At 41.7% G+C, this 22,484-nt stretch overlaps 1 long non-coding RNA gene across 1 annotated transcript in view; it reads right to left on the bottom strand.

Annotated features, from left to right (window-relative positions):
• Positions 1 to 1,873: 1,873 nt before the first annotated feature.
• Positions 1,874 to 22,484, bottom strand: part of LOC116565607 — a 30,382-nt gene continuing 9,771 nt past the window's right edge. Inside the window, exon 3 of the long non-coding RNA XR_004275530.1 lies at positions 1,874 to 1,908. This is a non-coding gene — a long non-coding RNA (uncharacterized LOC116565607). The remainder of the gene's footprint in view (positions 1,909 to 22,484) is intronic.

Raw genomic sequence — 22,484 nt, 5'->3', positions numbered from 1 at the left:
CAGTCTCTCAGCCAATACAGAAACAGTCTGCATTTCAAGATGTTCATCTTTGACCTCTTTTGTGTCATCAAGGGTTTTTAGATGGCCTGTAGCAGCTTCACATAGGCTTCTTTGGTTCACGCTAGTGAGAGTTTCCAATATGGCCTAAAGTCAGTTTTTGACCTCTGGAATCCTCAATATGTTATCCTCAAGGCAGCTGCCTTCTTCCTAGTGTCTTATAAATTAGCTGTGTATTTTCTGGGATCAACCACATCCTTGGAAAACTGACTGCAGCTCATCCAAGATACTTGGCCCCTATATTTCTCTCTCCAGAGACAGCTTCAGTGTGAAGGTTTCGGGAGCAATAACTCAGACAGAGGGTCCTCAGTGGTCAGCAGAGCCCCAAATTTGGATAAGGTTTCACTTGAATATTCATTGGCCTTAGCAGTCTGGCAAAAGTAGGAAACAACTCCTAATTCCATGGGGTTAAATATCCTGTCTGACACTTAAATGGAAAAGATTAACTGAGTCATGGAAAGGATTCTGTGATAAATCTAATGTCCAGGGGCCACTTTCCTAACAGCAGCTCCTCTTCTCATCACTCATCTCCCTTGTGTGTCTCCTGAATAATATCATTCTCAAGGATTTAATAAAGATTTATCTGTCGGCAGCCCAAGTCAAAGCCTCTAGAGAAGCTGGTATATTGTTTGAAAAATCCTGGTCCCTCAGTGCCTATGAAGTATAGGAATAAAGAGAATGTAAGGGAAAAGATGTCTGTTGGGGACAGCCCGAAGCCAATAGTATTATGGGTTTAGAAGGGATTATGAGACATCAGACCAATAGAGATATTTAAATAGACTAGGAGTTAGATGCTATTAGCAATTATTGTTAATTTGGTGTGATAATCGTATTGTGGTTATAGTTGTATTTTTGCGTTTTTTAATTAGCGATAAATACAAGGATAACTAGTTTTAATGCATTCCACTTTATTGATATTAGCAGATATTGCACTTTTTATAAATTGAAGGTTTGTGGCAGCTCTGCACGGAGCAAGTCTATCAGTGCCATTTTTCCAACAGCATTTTCTCACTTCATGTCTCCGTGTCACCTTTTGGTCAAACTTTTTCATTATTATTGTATCAAACAATGATATCATGTACATCAAACTTGTTCATTATTATTGTATCTGTTATGATGACCTGTGATCAGCGATTTTTGATGTTACTACTGTAGTTGCTTTGGGGTAACACAAACCATGCCCAAGTGACAGTGAACTTGATAAATGTTGTGTGTGTTCCATCTATTCCACCAGTTGGCCATTCCCCTGTCTCCTTCCCTCTTCTCAGGCCTCCCAATTCTCTGAGACATAACAATAATGAAGTTAGGCCAGTTAATATCTCTAAGTGTTCAAGCAAAAGGGAGAGTTACATGTTTCTCACTTTAAATCAAAAGCTACAAATGATTAAGCTTAATGAGGAACTCATATTGAAAGCAGAGATACACTGAAAGCTAGGCCTCTTGTGCCAGTTAGCCAAGTTGTGAATGCAAAGGAAAAGTTCTTAAAGGAAATTAAAAGTGCTCCTCTGGTAAACACATGAATGATAAGAAAATGTAAGTCTTACTGCTGATAGGAAGAAAGTTTTAGTGGTCTCGGTAGAAGATCAAACCAGCCACAACATTCCCTTAAGCCAAAACCTAATCCAGAGCAAGGTCCTAACTCTCTTCAATTTTCTAAGGCAGAGAGAGGTGAGGAAACTGAAGAAGAAAAGCTGGAAGCTAGCACAGGTTGGTTCATGAGGTTTAAGAAAAGAAGCCACCAGGCACGGTCGCTCATGCCTGTAATCTCAGCACTTTGGGAGGTTGAGGCAGGCAGATTGCTTGAGCCCGGGAGTTTGAGACCAGTCTGGGTAACATCGTGAGACTTCATCTCTACAAAAAAAAATAAAAAATTAGCTGTATGTGGTGGCACATGCCTGTCGTTCCAAGTACTCAAGAGGCTGAGGTGGGAGGATGGCTTGAGCCCGGAAGGTTGCAGTGAGCTGAGATTATGCCACTGCATTCCAGCCTGAGTGACAGAGACAGGCACTGGTCTCAAAAAAGAAAGAAAGAAAGAAGGAGAGAAAAAGAGAGAGGAAAGGAAAAAAGGAAAGGAAAGGAAAGGGAAAGAAAAAGGGAAAGGGAAGGGGCCATCTCCAGAACATAAAAGTGCAAGGTGAAGCAGGAAGTGCTGATGAAGAAGCTGCAGCAAGTTATCCAGAAGGTCTAGTAAGACAACGGATGAAAGTGGCTACACTAAACAACTAATCTTCAGTATAGATAAAACAGCCTTCTATTGGAAGGAGACAGGGTCCTGCTTTGTTGCAAGGCTAGTCTTGAACTCCCGGCTTCAAGAGATCCTCCTGTCTTGACCTCTCAAAGTGCTGGGATTACAGGCGTGAGCCACTGTGCCCTGAACATTCTATTATTTAAAATATCTATTTTGTTACTGAAAAGCCAATAATAAGTAAAATCATCTCAAGATGTTTTGGGGCCAGATGCAGTGACACAGGCCTGTAATCCCAGCACTTGAGAAGCCAAGGAGGAAGGATTATTTGAAACCAGGAGTTTCAGACCAGACCGGGCAACACAGCGAGACTTTCATGACAAAAGAAAATGATGAACTCCTGGCTTCAGAAGCAGATACGGAGCCTCAAATCTTCTAAGGTTGCCCTGAGTCAGTCTTATCCCCTGTAGAGAAAGAGCTGAATAAATAAAATTTAAAAAAATAAAAAATTAGCCAGGCATGGTGGAACACACAAGTAGTCCCAGCTACTAGGGAGGCTAAGGCAGGAGGATCCCTTGAGTCTAGGAGTTCTAGGCTACGGTGAGTTACAGTCACCCCACTGCAATCCAGCCTGGGTGACAGAGTAAGACTCTGCCTCAAAAAAAAAACAACAAAAGTTCAAAAAAATTTAAACAACTATGTGATGATTAATACTGTGTATCAACTTGATTGGATTGAAGGATGTAAACTATTGATCCTGGGTGTGTCTGTGAGGGTGTTGCCGACGGAGATGAACATTTGAGTTAGTGGGCTGGGGAAGGCAGACCTACCCTTAATCTGGGTGAGCACCATCTAAGCAGCTGCCAGCACGTATAAAGGGGGTAGAAAACTGTGAAAAGGCTAGACTGGCTTAGTCTACCAGCCTGCATCTTCCTCCCCTGCTGGATGCTTCCTGCCCTTGAACATCAGACTCCAAGTTCTATAGCTTTGGGACTCGGACTGGCTTCCCTGCTCCTCAGCTTGCAGACAGCTTATTGTGGGACCTTATGATCATGTGAGTTAATATTACCTAATAAACTCCCCTTTATACATGTAGCTATTCTATAGATATGTATATATAACACATATTATATAGATATTATATAGATGTGTATTGTATATACATATATATCCTATTATATACACCTGCATTTAATGTTGCAGCTCAGCGAGTTAAAAAAGGCTCTAATAGTTCATTTGCTTGGGTAGCTGAAATGTGGATTAAAAGTTGGCCCACTGTGAGTGAGGAGGAAACGCCTGATCTCCCTTTGTTTAACGTAGAGGAAGGGATCCAAAGACTTAGGGAGATTGCGATGGTGGAGTGGGTTAGTCACTTTAAGCCTACTCATCCCAGCTGGGAGGCTCCAGAAGATATACCCTTCACTTGTGCTTTGCAAAATAGATTCAGCTGCATTTTTGAAGAACCCTGTAATTGCTCTTCTCTGTATGTCAGATCTAACAGTGGGAACCACAGTCACTCAACTACAAAATGTGAATACAATGGGAATAATTGGATGCTGAGGTGGCAGGGGCCAAGTGGCAGCACTCATCTGTCAAAGACAAGATGAGCATAGCTACTGTAGTGGACAACAGAGGCAAAGCAGCAATCAGAATAGTCTGACACATGTCAAGCTCTGTCATTAGCTAATTAGTCATGGTGTTTCTGAAGTGAAATTAATAGGAAACCTGCTGCATTCCTACTTAATTTATATAAGCAGGAAACTTCTAGGTCGAATGGACAAAAGACTAATTTGAATTATAAAAACAGAGAATCATGGCCCCTCAATCAATTTCCAGACTTGAGCCAGTTTACAAACCCAGAACCTCTTGAATAAAGGGGAGGCTGGGTTTCCTTGAGGAAGGACCCCACTACACTATTGACAATTTATGCTGTTAATCTTTCTCCTATCCTTCCCCAAGGAAACCTTTGGCCTTTTTCCAAGGTAACTGTGTGTTGGGGAAAGGGAAATGATCAGACAGTTTGGGGACTACTGTGCATTGGCTCAGAGCTGACGCTGACTCCAGGGAACCCAAAACGTCACTGTGGTTCTCCAGTTAAAGTAGAGGCTTATGGAGGTCAGGTAATTGATGGAGTTTTAGCTCAGGTTCAACTTACAGTGGGTCCAGTGGGTCCCTGGACTCATCCTGTGCTTACTTCCCCAGTGCCAGAAGGCATAATTGGCATAGACATACTTAACAGCTGGCAAAACCCCCACACTGGCTCCCTGACTGGTAGAGTGAGGGCTATTATGGTGGGAAAGGCCAAATGGAAGCCATTAGAGCTGCCTCTACCTAGAAAAATAGTAAATCAAAAACAATATTATATCCCTGGAGGGATTACAGAGATTAGTGCCACCATCAAACTTGAAAGATGCAAGGGTGGTGATTCCCACCACATCCCCATTCAACTCTCCTATTTGGCCCGTGCAGAAGACAGATGGATCTTGGAGAATGACAGTGGATTATCATAAGCTTAATCAAGTGGTGACTCAAATTGCAGCTGCTGTACCAGATGTATTTTATTGCTTGAGCAAATTAACACATCTCCTGGTACCTGGTATGCAACCATTGACTTGGCAAATGACTTTTCTCCATTCTTGTACATAACACCCACCAAAAGCAATTTGCCTTCAGCTGGCAAGGCCAGCAATATACCTTTACTGTCCTACCTCAGGGGTATATCAGCTGTCCAGCTTTGTGTCATAGTCTTACTCAGACGGACCTTGATCGCTTTTCGCTTCCACAAGCTATCACACTGGTCCATTACATTGATGACATTATGTTGATTAGACCCAGTGAGCAAGAAGTAGCAAACACATTGGACTTATTGATGAGACATTTGCATGCCAGAGGATGGGAAATAAATATGACTAAAATTTAGGGACCTTCTACTTCAGTAAAATTTCTAGGGGTCCAGTGGTGTAGGGCCTTCTAAGGTGAAGGGTGCGTTGCTGCATTTGGCCCCTACTACAACCATGAAAGAGGCACAATGCCTAGTGGGCCTATTTGGATTTGGGAGGCAACACATTCCTCATTTGGGTGTGTTACATTGATCAAGTGGTCTAAAAGGCTGCCAGTTTTGAGTGGGGTCCAGACAGGAGAAGGCTCTGTAATAGGTCCAGGCTGCCGTGCAAGCTTCTTTGCCACTTGGGCCATATGACTCAGCAGATCCAATGGTGCTTGAGGTGTCAGTGGCAGATAAGGATGCTGTTTGGAGCCTCTGGCAGGCCTCCATAAGTTAATCACAGTGGAGACCTCTAGGATTTTGGAGCAAGGCCCTGCCATCTTCTGAAAATAACTACTGTCCTTTTGAGAGAGCTCTTGGCCCGTTACTGGGCTTTGGTGGAAACTCAATGTTTGACTATGGGTCATCAAGTCACCATATGACCTGAACTGCCTATCATGAACCAGGTGCTTTCTGACCCATCTAGCCATTAAGTGGGTCATGCACAGCAGCATTCCATCATCAAACGGAAGTGGTATATGTGATGGGGCTCGAGCAGGTCCTGAAGGTACAAGTGAGTTACATGAGGAAGTGGCTCAAATGCCCACGGTCTCCACTCCTGCCACTCTACCTTCTCTCCCCAAGCCTGCACTGATGGCCTCATGGGGAGTTCCCCATGATCAGTTAACAGAGGAAGAGAAGACTAGGGCCTGGTTGACAGATGGCTCTGCACAATAGGCAGGCACCACCCGAAAGTGGGCAGCTGCAGCAGTGCAGCCCCTTTCTAGGACATCCCTGAAAAACAGCAGTGAAGGGAAATCTTCCCAGTGGACAGAACTAGCAGTGCACCTGGTTGTGCACTTTGCTTGGAAGGAGAAATGGCCAGGTGTGGGATTATATACTGGGTCATGTACTGGAGCCAATGATTTGGTTGGAGAGTTAGGGACTTGAAAAAAGCATGATTGGAAAATTGGTGACAAAGAAATTTGGGGAAGAAGTATGTGGATGGACTTTTCTGAGTAGTCAAAAACTGTGAAGATATTTGTATCCCATGTGAGTGCTCATCAATGGATGACCTCAGCAGAGAAGGATTTTAATAATCAAGTGGATAGCATGACCTGTTCTGTGAACACCATTCAACCTCTTTCCCCAGCCACCCTTGTCATTGCAAAGGGGCCCATAAACAAGTGGCCATGGTGGCAGGGATGGAGGTTATGCATGGGCTTAGCAACATGAGCCTCCCACTCACCAAGGCTGACCTGGCTATGGCCACTGCTGAGTGCCCAATTTGCCAGCAGCAGAGACCAACACTGAGCCCTCGATATGGCACCAATCGTCAGGGTGATCAGCCAGCTACCTGGTGGCAGGTTGATTTTATTGGACCTCTTCCATCATGGAAAAGGCAGAGGTTTGTCCTCACTGGAACAGACATTTAGTCTGGATATGGGCTTGCCTATACTGCGTGCAATGCTTCTGCCAGGACTACCATCCATGGACTCAGGGAATGCCTTATCCACCATCAAGGTATTTCACACAACATTGCCTCTGACCAAGGCACTTTACGGCTAAAGAAGTGTGGCACTGGGCTCATGCTTATGAAATTCACTGGTCTTGCCATGTTCCCCATCATTCTGAGGCAGTTGGATTGATAGAATAGTAGAATGGCCTTTTGAAGTCAAAATTACAATGCCAACTAGGTGACAATACTTTGCAGGGCTGGGGCAAAGTTCTCCAGAAGGCCATGTATGCTCTGAATCAGCATCCAATATATGGTACTGTTTCTCCCATAGCCAGGCTTCACAGGCCCGGGAATCAAGGGGTGGAAGTGGAAGTGGCACCACTCACCATCACCCCTAGTGACCCACTAGCAAAACTGTTGCTTCCTGTTACCAGAACATTAGTTTTGCTGGCCTAGAGGTCTTGGTTCCAGAGGGAGGAACGCTGCCAACAGGAGACACAACAACGATTCCATTAAACTGGAAGTTAAGGCTGCCACCAGGATGCTTTGGGCTCTTCCTACCTTTAAGTCAACAGGCTAAGAAGGTAATCACAGTGTTGCCTGGGGTGACTGACCTGGACTATCAAGATGAAATCAATCTACTACTCCACAATGGAGGTAAGGAAGAGTATGTGTGGAATATAGGAGATCCATTAGGGTTTCTCTCAGTATTACCATGCCTTGTGATTAAGGTCAATTGGAAACTACAATAGCCCAACTTAGGAAGGACTACAAATGACCCAGATCCTTCAGGAATGAAGGTTTGGGTCACTCCATCAGGAAAAAAAAATCCATGACCTGCTGAGGTGCTTGCTGAAATGCTGAAGACAAAGGAATACAGAATGGGTAGTAGAAGATAGTCATCAACACCAGCTACAACCACGTGACCAGCTGCAGAAATGAGGACTGTTGTAAGTATTTCCTCCTTCTTTTGTTAAAAACCTGTTTGTGCATGTATACACTTGTACTAAGAAAATATTTTATTTCCTTTTCCTTTATCATGTGACATAAGATATTGACTTCATATCAGCACTTAAGTGTTGTTAACTTTATGTAATAGCATTTGGGTTAGGGATTAGTAAGTTTTCAGTTGCACAAAGGATAGTTGTATATGTTAGATGTAATTATGACCTCCCTATTGTCTTTATTTGAAGATTATGTATGATCTCAGGAAATATGTATGGGTTCAAGTTGACAAGGTGTGGACTTGTGATGGTTAATTCTGAGTGTCAACTTGATTGGATTGAAGGTACAAAGTATCGATCCTGGGCGTGTCTGTGAGGGTGTTGCCAATGGAGATGAACATTTGAGTTAGTGGGCTGGGAAAGGCAGACCTATCCTTAATCTGGGTGAGCACCATCTAAGCAGCTGCCAGCACATATAAAGGGGGAGAAAACTGTGAAAAGGCTAGACTGGCTTAGTCTACCAGCCTGCATCTTTCTCCCCTGCTGGATGCTTCCTGCCCTTGAACATCAGACTCCAAGTTCTATAGCTTTGGGACTCGGACTGGCTTCCCTGCTCCTCAGCTTGCAGACAGCTTATTGTGGGACCTTATGATCATGTGAGTTAATATTACCTAATAAACTCCCCTTATATAAAGTATTTATATATATATATCTCCTATTAGTTCTGTCCCTCTAGAGAACCCTGATTCAAACTGTAATCTCATTATGACACAGTAACTATTTTCATATTATTTTCCAGGTGAATTGGTATGTTTATATCATGGTAATCCTAAATAGGTACTTTTTGGGCAACATTTTATTTATTTTTAAGTGACAATAGCAATATTTTACATGCTGAAATATTTTAAATATATGTATATAAAGTAAAAGGAAAAGTCCTATACCTTTCACATCCATTCAAGAGTAATCACTATTGGCTAGGCGTGGTGGCTCACACCTGTAATCCAAGTACTTTGAGAGGCTGAGGTGGGTGGATCATTTGAGGTCAGGAGTTCGAGACTAGCCTGGCCAACATGGTGAAACCCTGTCTCTACTAAAAATTTTAAAATTAGCTGGTCATGGTGGCACATGCCTGTAATTCCAGCCACTTGGGAGGCTGAGGCAGGAGAATGGCTTGAACCCAAAAGGTGGAGATTGCAGTGAGCCAAGATTGTGCCACTGCACTCCAGCCTAGGTAAGAGAGTGAGACTCTGTCTCAAAAAAAAAAAAAAAAAACCAAGAGTAATCACTATTAATGCATTCACCTTTTTCCTTGTATACTTATACATACACACCTATAATTTTGTCTTGTATTGCTTCCATTTAACATTTTGTTATAAACATTTTCCATGTTTTCATATAATTGCTATTTCAAAGCCTACATAGCATTCCTTTCTGTGGATATACTAAATCAGGACTCTCAATTGTAAGTGACAGAACTCATACTAACTTAAGAAAAACAGAAACAAAACTCATACTAACTTAAGAAAACTTTCTTTCTCTCTTCCTTCCTCTAAAAAAAAAAAAGCATTTCTAAATATGGGAAGATACATCTCTTTTCTTTAACTCCTGGTGGAGGGGTATGAAAAAAAATAATAAAATAAAATAAAAATACAAATAAAAATAAAAAATTATCTCCAGAGAGACAAAGCCAATAAATAAATAATTACATAAAATAAAAATTCAAATAACATTGTAATTATCAAGTCCTAACATTTTCTTTATATTGAAAACATAAAAAAAAAAAAAAAAAAAAAGCCTGGTGGACTCAACTTGTGGAGGAAGACTGCTAGTCCGAGACCAGTGGAATAGTAATAATTGCAAAGGATTTGCAGGGAACAAGGGAAACTGATGAGGGAGAGCCAGTTCTTGCTATCTGTCCTGGAATATTTTTTGGCATCGTCCTTAGTGTTCTATTTCTAATAGTCATACAATGACTTCCTGTCTTCCTCCCCTTTCTCTAAAAAAAAAAAAAAAGAAAAGCAAAAAGAAAAACAGAAGCTTATTGACTCATATAACCAGGGTGGGCATAGGTGGAAGAGATGTTAGGTATGACTGGATCCAGGGCTCAGATGATGTTTTCAGGACTGTGTCAGCTGAATCACTGTCACTCTTCATCTCGTCTCTGCTTGTGTGTAGGCCTTACTTGGTCTAAATGCAGCCAGGCTTTCTGTATGTGGCTGAGAAAGTTAGGGTTATATTTTTCCAGTTCTAGACCCTAGAGGAAAGAAAAGGTCTTCCTAATCAACTCCAAAGGAAAAGCTATAGGAAAGAACTTTCACTGGCTGATCTTTAAACCAATCACTGTAGGCTATGGAGATGGGACGTACTGATTGGCCACCCCAGGTCATGTGTCTACGTCTACATTTAGGAAGGGCAAAGGAAATGATAGGGAAGAAATAGCTGAGCAGTACCTTTCACAGATTCTAAACCCTGGATTTGAGATTGTTTCAGTATTTTAGCTGTGACTGATAACACTGCAAACATCTTCAAGGCTATTTATTTTACTCTTATGGGATTACAGTTTGCCCTCTGTATCTGTGGGTTCCACATCAACAGATTCAACCCACCGTGGATCTAAAGTATTTGAAAAAATAAAAAATGGCAATACGGCTGGGTGTGGTGGCTCACGCCTGTAATCCCGGCACTTTGGGAGGCCAGAAAGGGTAGATCACTTGAGGCCAGGAGTTTGAGACCAGCCTGGCCAACATGATGAAACCCTGTCTCTACTAAAATTACAAAATTAGCTGGGTGGAGTGGTGCATGCATGCCTGTAATCCCAGTTACTTGGGAGGCTGAGACACAAGAATCACTTGAACCCAGGAGGCAGAGGTTGCAGTGAGTCGAGATTGTGTTACTGCACTCCAGCCTGGACAACAGAGTGAGACTCTGTCTCAAAACAACAACAACAATACAACAAAAAATAATGCAAATAAAATAATATAGTATAGAAACTAAATGGCATTTACATTGTATCAGGCATTATAAGTCATCTAGAGATGATCTGAAGTATATGAGAGGATGTGTGTAGGTTATATGCAAATATTACACCATTTTACATAAGGGACTTGAGCATCTGCAGATTTGGGTATCCACGGGAGGTCCTGGAACCAATCTCCCATGCATACCGAGGAACAACTGTATTTCCTTATGAAAAATTCTTTAGAGTAGAATTTCTGGATCAAAGAGTGTCACGCATTCTTGTGGCTCTTGCTACATGTTGCACTTATTGTTTTTCAAGAGGACTGTGCCAAAGAAATAGCTTTAAAAAAAAATGAGGCTTTGGCCGGGCGCGGTGGCTCAAGCCTGTAATCCCAGCACTTTGGGAGGCCGACGCGGGTGGATCACAAGGTCAAGAGATCGAGACCATCCTGGTCAACATGGTGAAACCCCGTCTCTACTAAAAATACAAAAAATTAGCTGGGCATGGTGGCGCGTGCCTGTAATCCCAGCTACTCAGGGGGCTGAGGCAAGAGAATTGCCTGAACCCAGGAGGCGGAGGTTGCGGTGAGCCGAGATCGCGCCATTGCACTCCAGCCTGGGCAACAAGAGCGAAACTCTGTCTCAAAAAAAAAAAAATGAGGCTTTGAGGAAATTCTGAAGTTCATTTATTATTCAACAGATACTTGTTCGGCACCTACTATGGGCTGGGCACTATATTCACCCACACCTGCCACACAGGGAGTAAGGAGGGTCTAAATCCAAACCCATAGGAGTGATCTGTCTCTAGCAAGAAGACTACATGTCCAGAGATATTAAGTTCTGTGTAAAAGTCATTATGGATGATTGTGGGTGGGACAATGGTCTTCAAAAAATTTTTTTTAGAGAAAGGCTCTCAGACTGTTGCCCAGGCTAAAGGGCAGTGGCGTGTTCACAGATCACTGCAATCTCAAACTCCTGGGCTCAAGCTACCCTCCCGCTTCAACAACCTGAGGAGCTAAGAGTATACTCATGTGCCACCCTGCCTGGCTAACCTTTTAAATTTTTTGTAAAGATGGGGTCCCTCTATGTTGTCTCAAGCAATTCTCCTGCCTCACCCTCCCAAATTGCTAGGATTACAGGCATGAGCCACTCCACCTGGCCAGGCCAATAGTCTTGATGTAGGTCTAGGAATTGTCAACTTTCCTAAAATGATTTTAGCATTCTTTGGTTATCCAGATGATTTCTTTTCATTCAAAAACTTTTTTCAAATTAACTATACAAACACAATCTAACTTGTAATCTGAGTCATCGCCACCCACCAACGAATTTCTTCATTTTCCTGAGCTTCAGCTTGCTCACCTCTGAATGAGAATGACTGCCAAGCAATCAGCTCAGGGCCACTAAGGGGATCGAAGGTGATGAATAAGGGGACAAGGAAACTAGTTACTTAAAGAGTCAGGAGAAGGTTCTGAAGAGCCAATGTGGTGAACATAATAGGAAGTTAAAACGCTTGGCCGGGCGCGGTGGCTCATGCCTGTAATCCCAGCACTTTGGGAGGCCGAGACGGGTGGACCACGAGGTCAAGAGATCGAGACCATCCTGGTCAACATGGTGAAACCCCGTCTCTACTAAAAAAATACAAAAAATTAGCTGGGCATGGTGGCACGTGCCTGTAGTCCCAGCTACTAAGGAGGCTGAGGCAGAAGAATTACCTGAACCCAGGAGGTGGAGGTTGCGGTGAGCCGAGATTGAGCCGTTGCACTCCAGCCTGGGTAACAAGAGCGAAACTCCGTCTCAAAAAAAAAAAAAAACACTGAAAAAGATAATTTGTTAAACTGTAAAGCATGATATGAATGTAAGGTATTATTATAATCAAGAGAGGTACTGCAAGAGTCAGTTCTTTTTTTTAATATAAATATGGCATGAAATTATAACCATGGAATATAAAACTAGGTTTTGAAATTCTGTCACTACCTTTACAAGAAGAAATAAAGAAAAAAAATTTCTGAAAATGCCTCTTCCTTTAACAAGAGATTTAAGAATCTCCTGGTATATTATGACCACTTTATTAAATATGGAGATAGGATGATGAGTTAAGAAAAACAAATGAATAAATTTACATAGACTTGCTAACATCCCTCCAGATTTGAGTTTCATAAACAAGAGTTTATCATGTGAGGCATGAATAACAGGGCATGTGAATTGTACTTAGGTTTTAACATTGGCTAAACATTTTTAGAGTTAGAGCCATAGTTTTTTTCCTTCCATGAGTGAACAACTTTAGCGATCATTTAGCTCAACTCCCGTGTTTTACAGACTGTTTTGGTTTCATTGCTTGAGCAGAAACTTTTAATATATGCTTGCATTTGGTTACTACCAATATGTCTTTAAAAGACATGTTTGTTTAGTTCTCCTTCACTATATTGTGTCTATTTTTGAAAGGTACATAAATATGGAAAGCATTAGAACTATTAGGGAGTGGTCCAGCTTGCTTATGAATACGTTTCATCATGTAATCAATCACAGGATTTAAAAATAGTTGGCATTTACATGGAAAGGTTCATAAAATGCTTCATGAATGAAGGCCTCATTTATTTCTAAAATGCATTTATGGTTATTGGGTTCCACCATAAGTAGTTGTGGGGATGGAAATTCTGGAATCTTAACTCTATTGTTTTTCAATTTTCAACATGTTTTAGACATACACCTACTGTTAGGAACTGTGAGTTGTCTTCTTTCTGATGTTTGCCACTTCATTACACTATTAACAAATGGTTTCAGTTGACTAAAAGCCAAATTCTAGGAGACAGGAAGATCAATTAAGCACTTAATTATAATTTTCTGTTAAATGGCATTTTATTTAACTCATGCTTTATCCTTTTGTCACCAGTGTTAACATATGCAAATATTAGCTAATCTTGTTCTTCTGGTAAGAAGTAGAAGGCATATGGAATTCACACGGCCCCTAAGTGATACCCAAACGCAGTACTATTTACTTCATTATTTTTTTTCCTTTTTTTGAGACAGCATACTGCTCTGTCACCCAGGCTAGAGTGCAGTGGTGTGATCTCAGCTTACTGCAGCCTTGATCTCTTGGGCTCAAGCAATCCTCCCACCTCAGCCTTCCATGTAACTGGGACTACAGGCATGCACCCCCATGCCTGGATAATTTTTTGTAGAGACAGGATTTTGCCATGTTGCCCAGGCTTGTCTTGAACTCCCAGGCTCAAGCAATCCACCACCTGCCTTGACCTCCCAAAGTGCTGGGATTACAGGCATAAGCCACTGCACCTGGCCCACAGTGCTATTCAGTAAGTTGCCAGTGACCTCAAACCAAGGTAGGAGAATAATTAAATAATGACAACCCAATGTTTGAAGAGGAAACAAAATTATTGAACTATCTAATTGTCTTTCCTATGATATTAGATATACTCTTTAGAAGTAAATAAAGCAAGTGACAACTATTTCTGTCCCTATTTTGATTAAGTATGGTGTAGTTTCTTCCCATTCAGCTTTGATCACTAAATTGTTATAAGCCCTTGGGTAGCTGACGACACTTAATTCAGACAGAGCCACAATGCACAGCACAAAGTGTACAAGCCTTAGAATTGAAGAGACCTGGTCCTCAGTTTTGATATTGCCCCTTCACTGTTGGTTCTGTCACTTATTTGATCCATCATTTAATTTTCATCACATCATCTAATGCATCATCTATGTGTCATGTGTCAGGCATTGTCTGGGAAGTGGATACAGAAAGCTATAGAAATGAATCAGACACGATATTTTCCCTTAAGGAAGTTATATTGAGTGGTAGACATAGTCAAGCAACAGATAAATCTATAAAATAGAACTGTTAAAACCCACAAAATGAGAGTGTCGTGAAGATTAAGGATTAAGTGAGATGAGGCCAGGCGCAGTGGCTCATGCTTGTAATCCCAGCACTTTGGGAGACCGAGGTGGATGGACTGCCTGAGCTCAAGAGTTTGAGACCACTCTGGGCAACAAGGCATAACCTCGTCTCGACTAAAATTCAAAAAATTAGCCAGGCGTGGTGGCAGGCACCTGTAGTCCCAGCTACTCGGGAGGCTGAGGCACGAGCATCATGGGAGCCTGGGAGGCAGAAGTTGCAGTGAGCCAAGATTGCGCCACTGCACTCCAGGTTTAGCTACAGAGTGATACTCTGTTCAAAAAAAAAAAAAAAAAAAAAAAAGGATTAATGAGATGACATATGTAAAAAATTTGACACTATATCTAGCCTGCAATATACATGCAACACATTTCTTTTTTAAAAAAATCAAGTAACAATTTTTTCAGTGTTAAATAAGTTAATGTCACTGTGGTGGGGATTGAACAAGTTATGGCCCAATTCTCAATAGTTAACATATAAAAGTTGGAGAGAGAAGAGTGGAAGCAGTTGTTTTAAGTATTTAGATATTTTCAGCACAGACAGCATGGGATAAATGTCAATGATCTACAAGTTAAGTCCCATGTAACTGGAATAGGGAGACAATAAGAATTGGATAAAAAAGATTGCAATGGTAAAAGACTTGAGGAAACTGGTAGTTATGGAGGTGTAGTTTACCCTTCAGAAGATTTACATAAATTTCTCCAGTAGAGCTTGCTCATGCAAATTTCAGAGGAAAGAAGGCAGGCCGTGGGATAAACCAGAATTAGAAATTGCTCTGACAGACATGAGAAACTTTCAAAAGATTAAGAGGAGAAAGAGGGGAAAAGATTAAGACTGCCAACCCTGAGTCCAAACTGCTGAACCTTGCCAGAGAGGCAAGAGAAATCAGAAGAAGGTAGCAAGCTGTCAAGAGAAAGAGGGACAGATGGATGAGGTCACAGAGGGAGGAAGGAGCGCATTCAGAGCTCAGAGGGAAAATGAATAGTAACAAAGGGCAGAAGTTTGTACAGAAAAAGGCAACTCATGATCTTGAGATGTAATTTATAAACGTTTAAGTGGCCCTAAGCAGAGTCATATTGGTGGTCAGTGGTGGAAAACATAAGATGTGCCAATCAGGCTCCCCTTTTCAAGAAAGGATTTGCTACCCAGCTTTGAGAAGTGTAGTTACCTGACAGATTCCAGCTGTTAGCTCCTAAAAAACCTGCTCTGCTTTGGAGCTGATGTTGTACTCTGAGTGGGGTGACCCCAGGAAATAACTGAACAAGGCAGTGGCACAAGGAGCTAGCCATTCCCATTCACTGCGGGTTCCCAAAACTGTCCACCTCTGCAGAGGTGCTCCCTACTGGACTAGCACAGAAAGCCTTGTACTCTGACGACTCCGCTGCTCAGTCCTTCCTATTTCTCTTTTCTGTTACAGGTGTAAATCCCCCCAAACACCTCTAGTACTCCTAATTCCATCTCACCATCTGCTTCCCAAAGAATCCACCTGTAGAATTTTCAGTCCTGTCACATACATTATTGTATTAGTCCATTTTCACACTGCTATAAAGAACTACTTGAAACTGGGCAGTCTATAAAGGAGAGAGGTTTGATTGACTCACAGTTCTATGGACTGTATTTGAGGCATAGCTGGAAGGGCCTCAGGAAACTTACAGTTACAGTGGAAGGTGAAGGGGAAGCAAGGCACCTTCTTCGCCAGGTGGCAGCAGAGAGAGAGTGAAAGGGGAAGTGCTACACTCTTAAACCATCAGATCTCATGAGAACTCACTTGCTATCATGAGAACAGCATGGGGGAAATCTGCTCCCATGGTCCAATCACCTACCCTGACACGTGGGGATTAAATTCCCCAGGAGATTTGGGTGGGGACACAGCCAAATCATACCACTTTGCCCAAGCCCCTCCCAAATCTCATGTCCTTCTCACATTTCCAAACACAATCATGCCTTCCCAACATTCCCCAAAGTCTTAACTCATTCCAGCATTAACTCAAAAATCCAAGTCCAAAGTCTCATCTAAGACAAGGCAAGTTCCCTTTTGCCTATGAGGCTATAAAATCAAAACCAAGCTAGTTACTTCCAAGATAAAATTGGGATACAGGCATCGGATAAATGCTCACATTTCAAATAGGAGAAATTGGCCAAAACAAAGGGGCTACAGGCCCTATGCAAGTCCAAAACCCAACTGGGCAATCATTAAATCTTAAAGCTCTAAAATAATCTCTTCTGACACCAAGTGTCACATGCAGGGGATGCTAATGCAAGAGGTGGGATCCCCAGGCCTTGGGCAGCTCTGCCTCCATGGCTCTGCAGGATACAGTTCCAATTTCAGGTCATCTTTTCTGTGAATGCATATGAGTGTACATTTTTATAAAAAAACAGGTTGGGCCAGGCACAGTGGCTCATGCCTGTAATCCAGCACTTTGGGAGGCCGAGGCGGGTGGATCATGAGGTCAGGATTTCAAGACCAGCCTGGCCAACATGGTGAAACCCTGTCGCTACAAAATACAAAAAATTAGCCGGGCATAATGGTGGGTGCCTGTAATCCCAGCTACTGGGGAGGCTGCGGCAGGAGAATTGCTTGAACCCAGGAGGCAGAGGCTGCAGTGAGCTGAGATGGTGTCATTGGACTCTAGTCTATGCAGCAGAGCAAGACTCGGTCTCAAAAAAAAAAAATTATTTGTATCCCACTCTCATTTTAAGAGTTCCTTTTGTGTATGTTTAGGACAATTTTAATAAAGTTAATAAGAATCTTTCAGGTGTTCCTTTGCCACCAGTGGATCGGACCAGAGTCAAGTACCTTCCAAATCCAAGTGAAAAACAACGATTCCCTTTTGAAATCACAATGGCTATTTACCATAATCAAGGTAATTTACAAATAACTGTTTTTTTGTTAAAACCTGCTGATCACTTATTTTCCTTTCCTTTCCTTCTTTTTCTTTTTTCTTTTGAAATAATTCACAAAACAAATTCATAACCCTTTTTTTTTTTTTTTTTTTAGACAGAGTTTCCCTCTTGTCACCCAGGCTGGAGTGCAGTGGTGTGATCTTGGCTCACTGCAACCTCTACCTCCCAGGTTCAAGCGATTCTTCTGCCTCAGCCTCCTGAGTAGCTGGGATTACAGGCACCCACCATTATGCCTGGCTAATTTTTTGTATTTTTTGTAGAGACAGGGTTTTGCCATGTTGGCCAGGCTGGTCTTGAAATCCTGACCTCCAGTGATCAACCCGCCTCAGCCTTTCAAAGTGTTGGGATTACACGCATGAACCAGCATGCCCAGCCAAATTCATAGTCTTTAAATAAAATTTGAAAAATGTGGAAAGAATAAAAATGACAATGAACATCCCTTAAAACGTCCCTGCTGTTAGTATTCTGGCTTTAGATCTTTCTATTCTTTTACCTATCTATATACATAAATATGTATATTCATTCCCTTACCCTAACCTTAACACCACACCATGCCCCTAGCTCTGAAAGTTGTAATTATAATTCAACCCAGGAAATTTATACAACTCAAAGGCCCCTATATTGACAGGTGACGAAGGCAATCTTCATTAAAAGTCCATCTCTTACTCCCAAAATGAATTGGCAATATGAAACTTGTTAAATTTCTTCTTGGATCTTACAGAATTAGACCCCAAACTTAGTTCTTCCATGTTTATTTTTGTTGATAAATCCTTAGGAGCAACTCCTGTGGCCCTTAATGGACGGAAAAGCATCTGACAGATAAATTGGATGACTTTTGCCAACGAAAGGCAGGGCCATCTTTGAGTATCGGATCATGGAGACTCTCAATTCCTCTACCTGTGATTTGAATTCAGAAGCTAGATTGAGCAGGACTGGATTTCTGAAATGAACCTGAACAAGAATAAACCTCCCTAGCAATGTCAGACACCAGGACAAACCAGGTTTGGGGAGAAAGTCTTTAAACAAGAACCATGTCTGACTAACCCCACCCAGTGGTGGGAAACAATCCAGGGCAGAATCTCATTTGCCTGAAGTCCAGTGTTGGGATAGTGAATCTTTCTTCTCTTAAAAGCTACTGATGCAGTGGCATATGACTGGCAGAGTTTAGTACGTGCTAGGATAACACCTCATGTGTTTACGTCACACAAATGAGTATGTCTGGACAATGTTACAAACGCACCTAAGCCACAAAAATAGTTTTCTACACTATCTTTTAAATTTGAGATGGTAGAAGGATAGAAATGTAAAACCAGAAGTACGTAATTCTTGAAAGCAGCTGTAAAATACAACAGGTATCCTCAGATTCAGATGCTATTCTTTATAAAAGGGCTCCTAAACAGCCTTCCTAAAACTGCATTATTTTCCAAGTTGCCCCTGACAGGTCTCGGGGTGGTTTAAGGGACAGGAGCTTGGCAGCCAACTTGCTCCAATGGTTCCCCACTGGAGTTACATGAGTGCCACCTAGTGGCACTTGTTAAAGCTGAAGGGGGCCCGGATGACCATCTAGCTCAATTTACATCATCTGAGGAAACTGAGGCCCCAATATCAGAGGTAATATAAACAGGACCACACATCTACCTGGCTAGAGGCTGAGCTAAGACTAGGAATCAGGTATCCTGCTTCATGGTCCCCTCAACTGGAGATAATCTCTGGAGTTTGGGAGTCAGGAGTCCTACCTACTGGACTGTGCCCGAAAATAAATCTTTCAGGGCCTCAGGTGAGCCAGGCATTAAATCCATAAGACAGTATTTGTTTCAAGTCTTTGAGATAGGTGAGTGTCAGAGAACGGAATCTAAAAGTTGGCAGAAGTGCCCACAGACATGTAGTCTGCTTTCCTCCACCATGAGTGACTGCCCCTGAAGCAGGTGTACAAGTCATCACATTATCTCCTACAACCAAGTGCTCTGATTCAAAGTCATCAACCTTAATTCAGAGGCAATGCATCGGCTATAGCCTTTCTAGTGCCTTCTGCAGGTCTGACACCATCTTAGAGATCAGTTGTAATAAAAGTACCATCGGAACCAGCCAAGTTTTGATTTCCAGAGTCTGCTGTTCCGCAGTTCTCCAGTCCGAGTGTCTATTTTAAGATTAGTCTTGGCCAGTGGTCCTCAATGCTGCCTGCACATCAGCACTGCCTAAGAAACTTTTAAAACTTACCTGTGCTCTTGTCTGACCCAGACCAGCACAGTCAGAATTCCTGGGGTTGAGGTTCCCACATCATTTTATGTATGTGTGTGTTTAAGCTCCTTGGACTGTTCTGATGCTAAGAGGACTGAAAAACACAGTGTCGGGCTGTGCTTGTGCTGAGAAAGAGGATGAAGAGATAAATGTAGGCAAGGTGGGAGGTAGATAAGACCATTCCCTCTAAACACTGGAACAGAACTTGGTCTGTACTCAACTGCTCAATAAATTATTCATGAAAGAAATGTGTCCAATGTGAGATGGTATGATGAGAATGAAAGAGTTCACAGTCTATTCATGATTTGAGGATTCTTTATAGCCTCACATAAGAAACATACAAAGAACCACAAGTAAACTTAAAAGTAGTAGTAGGTAAACATGTCCATATAGATCAAGAAGAAATGTTTTAAAACTTGAACACGATTCAAGTCTACATTACTCTCTGCTTTCCTTCTCCTTTCCCTTTTTAAATTTCTTGATTCCTCCATTCAACTCAAATGTCATGCATCTACATACACGTATGATAAAGGGAACTGCTATACATTCCAAAAGTCTTTGCTGTTGTTCTCTGAGGAAGAGACAACTGAGCTGAACACTGAAGTAAGAGTAGGAGCTAACTAGATGCTATGTGTACATATGTTGGGGTCCAAGGGTGTGCAGGGCTGCGTGATCTTTTAAGACAGAGAGACAGCAAAGGCCATGTGTTGGGAAAGAACATGGCCTATTCAAGTAACACAGAGGAGACCAGTCTAAGAGAAAGAAGAACATGGTGTGGAAAGGGGCTGTCCAAGACAGCCTTGTCCATTTGTTTTCATATACATGCCTACCATGTACCTCTCCCTCTCACAATTAAGCCTGTCACATGTTTTTCTGCCTTGCTTTGACCTGCCATTATTATTTTACCTTTAGTATCAGTGACTGACTAACCTCCTTAAGAAAACCTCTAAGTGGTTTTTCTAAAATTCCATTTTTTTTTCTTTCTTTCCTTTTTTTTTTGAGACAAGGTTTCACTCTATTACCCAGGCTGGAATGCAGATGCACAATCTTGGCACACTGCAACCTCTACCTCCCAGGCTCAAGCAATCCTTCTGCCTCAGCCTCCCAAGTAGCTGGGACAACAGGCGCATGCTACCATGACCAGCTAATTTTTGTATTTTTTGTAGAGACAGGGTTTATCTATGTCACCCACACTGGTCTCAAACTCCTGGACTCAATAGATCCACCTACCTAGGCCTCCCAAACTGCTGGAATTACAGGTGTGAGCCACTGTGCCTAGTTCACACTTTTTTGTTGTTGTTGTTGTTGTTTTTAGAGAGACAGACTCTTGCTCTGCTGCCCAGGATGGAGTACGGGGTGTGATCTCAGCTCACTGCAACCTCTGCCTCCTGGGTTCAAGCAATTCTCCTGCCTCAGCTTCCCAAGTAGCTGGGACTACAGGCATGCACCACCACACCCAGCTAATTTTTGTATTTTTTTTAGTAGAAATGGGGTTTGACTCTATGTTGGCCAGGCTGGTCTTGAACTCCTGACCTCAGATGATCTGCTCACTTCGGCCTCCCAAAGTGCTGAGGTTACAGGCATAAGCCACCACACCCAGCCTCACCAAACTTTTATTCATATCACAAATGTAATACACACTCATTGGAAAAGAATTCTAACAATTTATAGACATATAAGTGAAAGTCCTCCCTAAATCCTACTCACTAAAAAACGACCACAGTTAACAATTCCACATATATTATCTTTCTATTTGTATGTTCAAATATCATCTCAATTTTTTTGGAAAAAAAAGTGATAATAATTGAGAGTGTTCTGTAACTTGCTTTTATAACTTAATGTATCATAAACATATTTCTGTGTTAGTATGCACTGTATTATCTCATTCTATTTTAGCATCAGCATGGTATTTCATCATACAGATGAACCATTCAATGATGGACAATTTGGCTGACCTCATTGCATTACAATCCAAACAAAACATCAGTGAGCATCCTTGTCTATATTCTTACTCAATGTGCAAATATTTCTGTAAGTTCTTGGAAAAGCACGTTTCAAAAGGTATGCATATTTTAATTAAGTATTTCAAAATTTCCATCTAAAAGTGTTACATCACTTGACCACCATAAACAGCATGTGAAAGTGCCTATTGTCATTCTCTCTGACTGGCAATGTCTCATCTCACATAAATAATCAAAATCAAAATTTACCATAATTTGTATCCTTAGACCCAATCCATGTTCTGGGCTACAACACTGTTTCCAACTTTATTTTCATTATGTTTTTATATGCTTGTTTCTCCACTAGATATGAGATTTGGGGACCAGGTTATACGTTTCCATTTCCAAAGCCTGGCATCATACCTGATATACAACAGTAATTTGCTGTAGGAATAAATGATTGAATGGATTTTACACACACACACACACACACACACACACACACACAGGCACACACAGAAGCATATATAAGTACAAACCTTATAGAGCATATACTATGTGCCAGACATTGTTCTAAACACTTCTACTAACTCATTTCATCCTCCCAACAATCCTATAAATTACCAATGAATGAATATAAACTCAAGGAACAAAAATTCAAGTAAATCAAATGGCAATGGTATATTTAAGGGACAGCAGCAGCAAATGGCAGGAAGGAATAATTCTGTTTGGGAGAGAGGGTTACAGAGAAAATGATGCTTACGGCTTGTGGCTAGGAGCAACCAGCTGAGAGACTTAGTAGAATGAAACAAAGCAGAGGAAATAGTTTTAAAAAAGACATAAAGTCATGGAGCATCAGGGTATTTTTGAAGCCTTGAATGCAGAATGACTGAAGTATATGTGATA

This window comes from Sapajus apella, unplaced genomic scaffold (assembly GCF_009761245.1).
Source record: "Sapajus apella isolate SASKATOON/1434 unplaced genomic scaffold, GSC_monkey_1.0 scaffold40, whole genome shotgun sequence".
Classification (NCBI taxonomy): domain Eukaryota; kingdom Metazoa; phylum Chordata; class Mammalia; order Primates; family Cebidae; genus Sapajus; species Sapajus apella.
The sequence above is the reverse complement of the archived record's forward strand: the minus strand, read 5'-3'. Positions and strand labels throughout refer to the sequence as shown.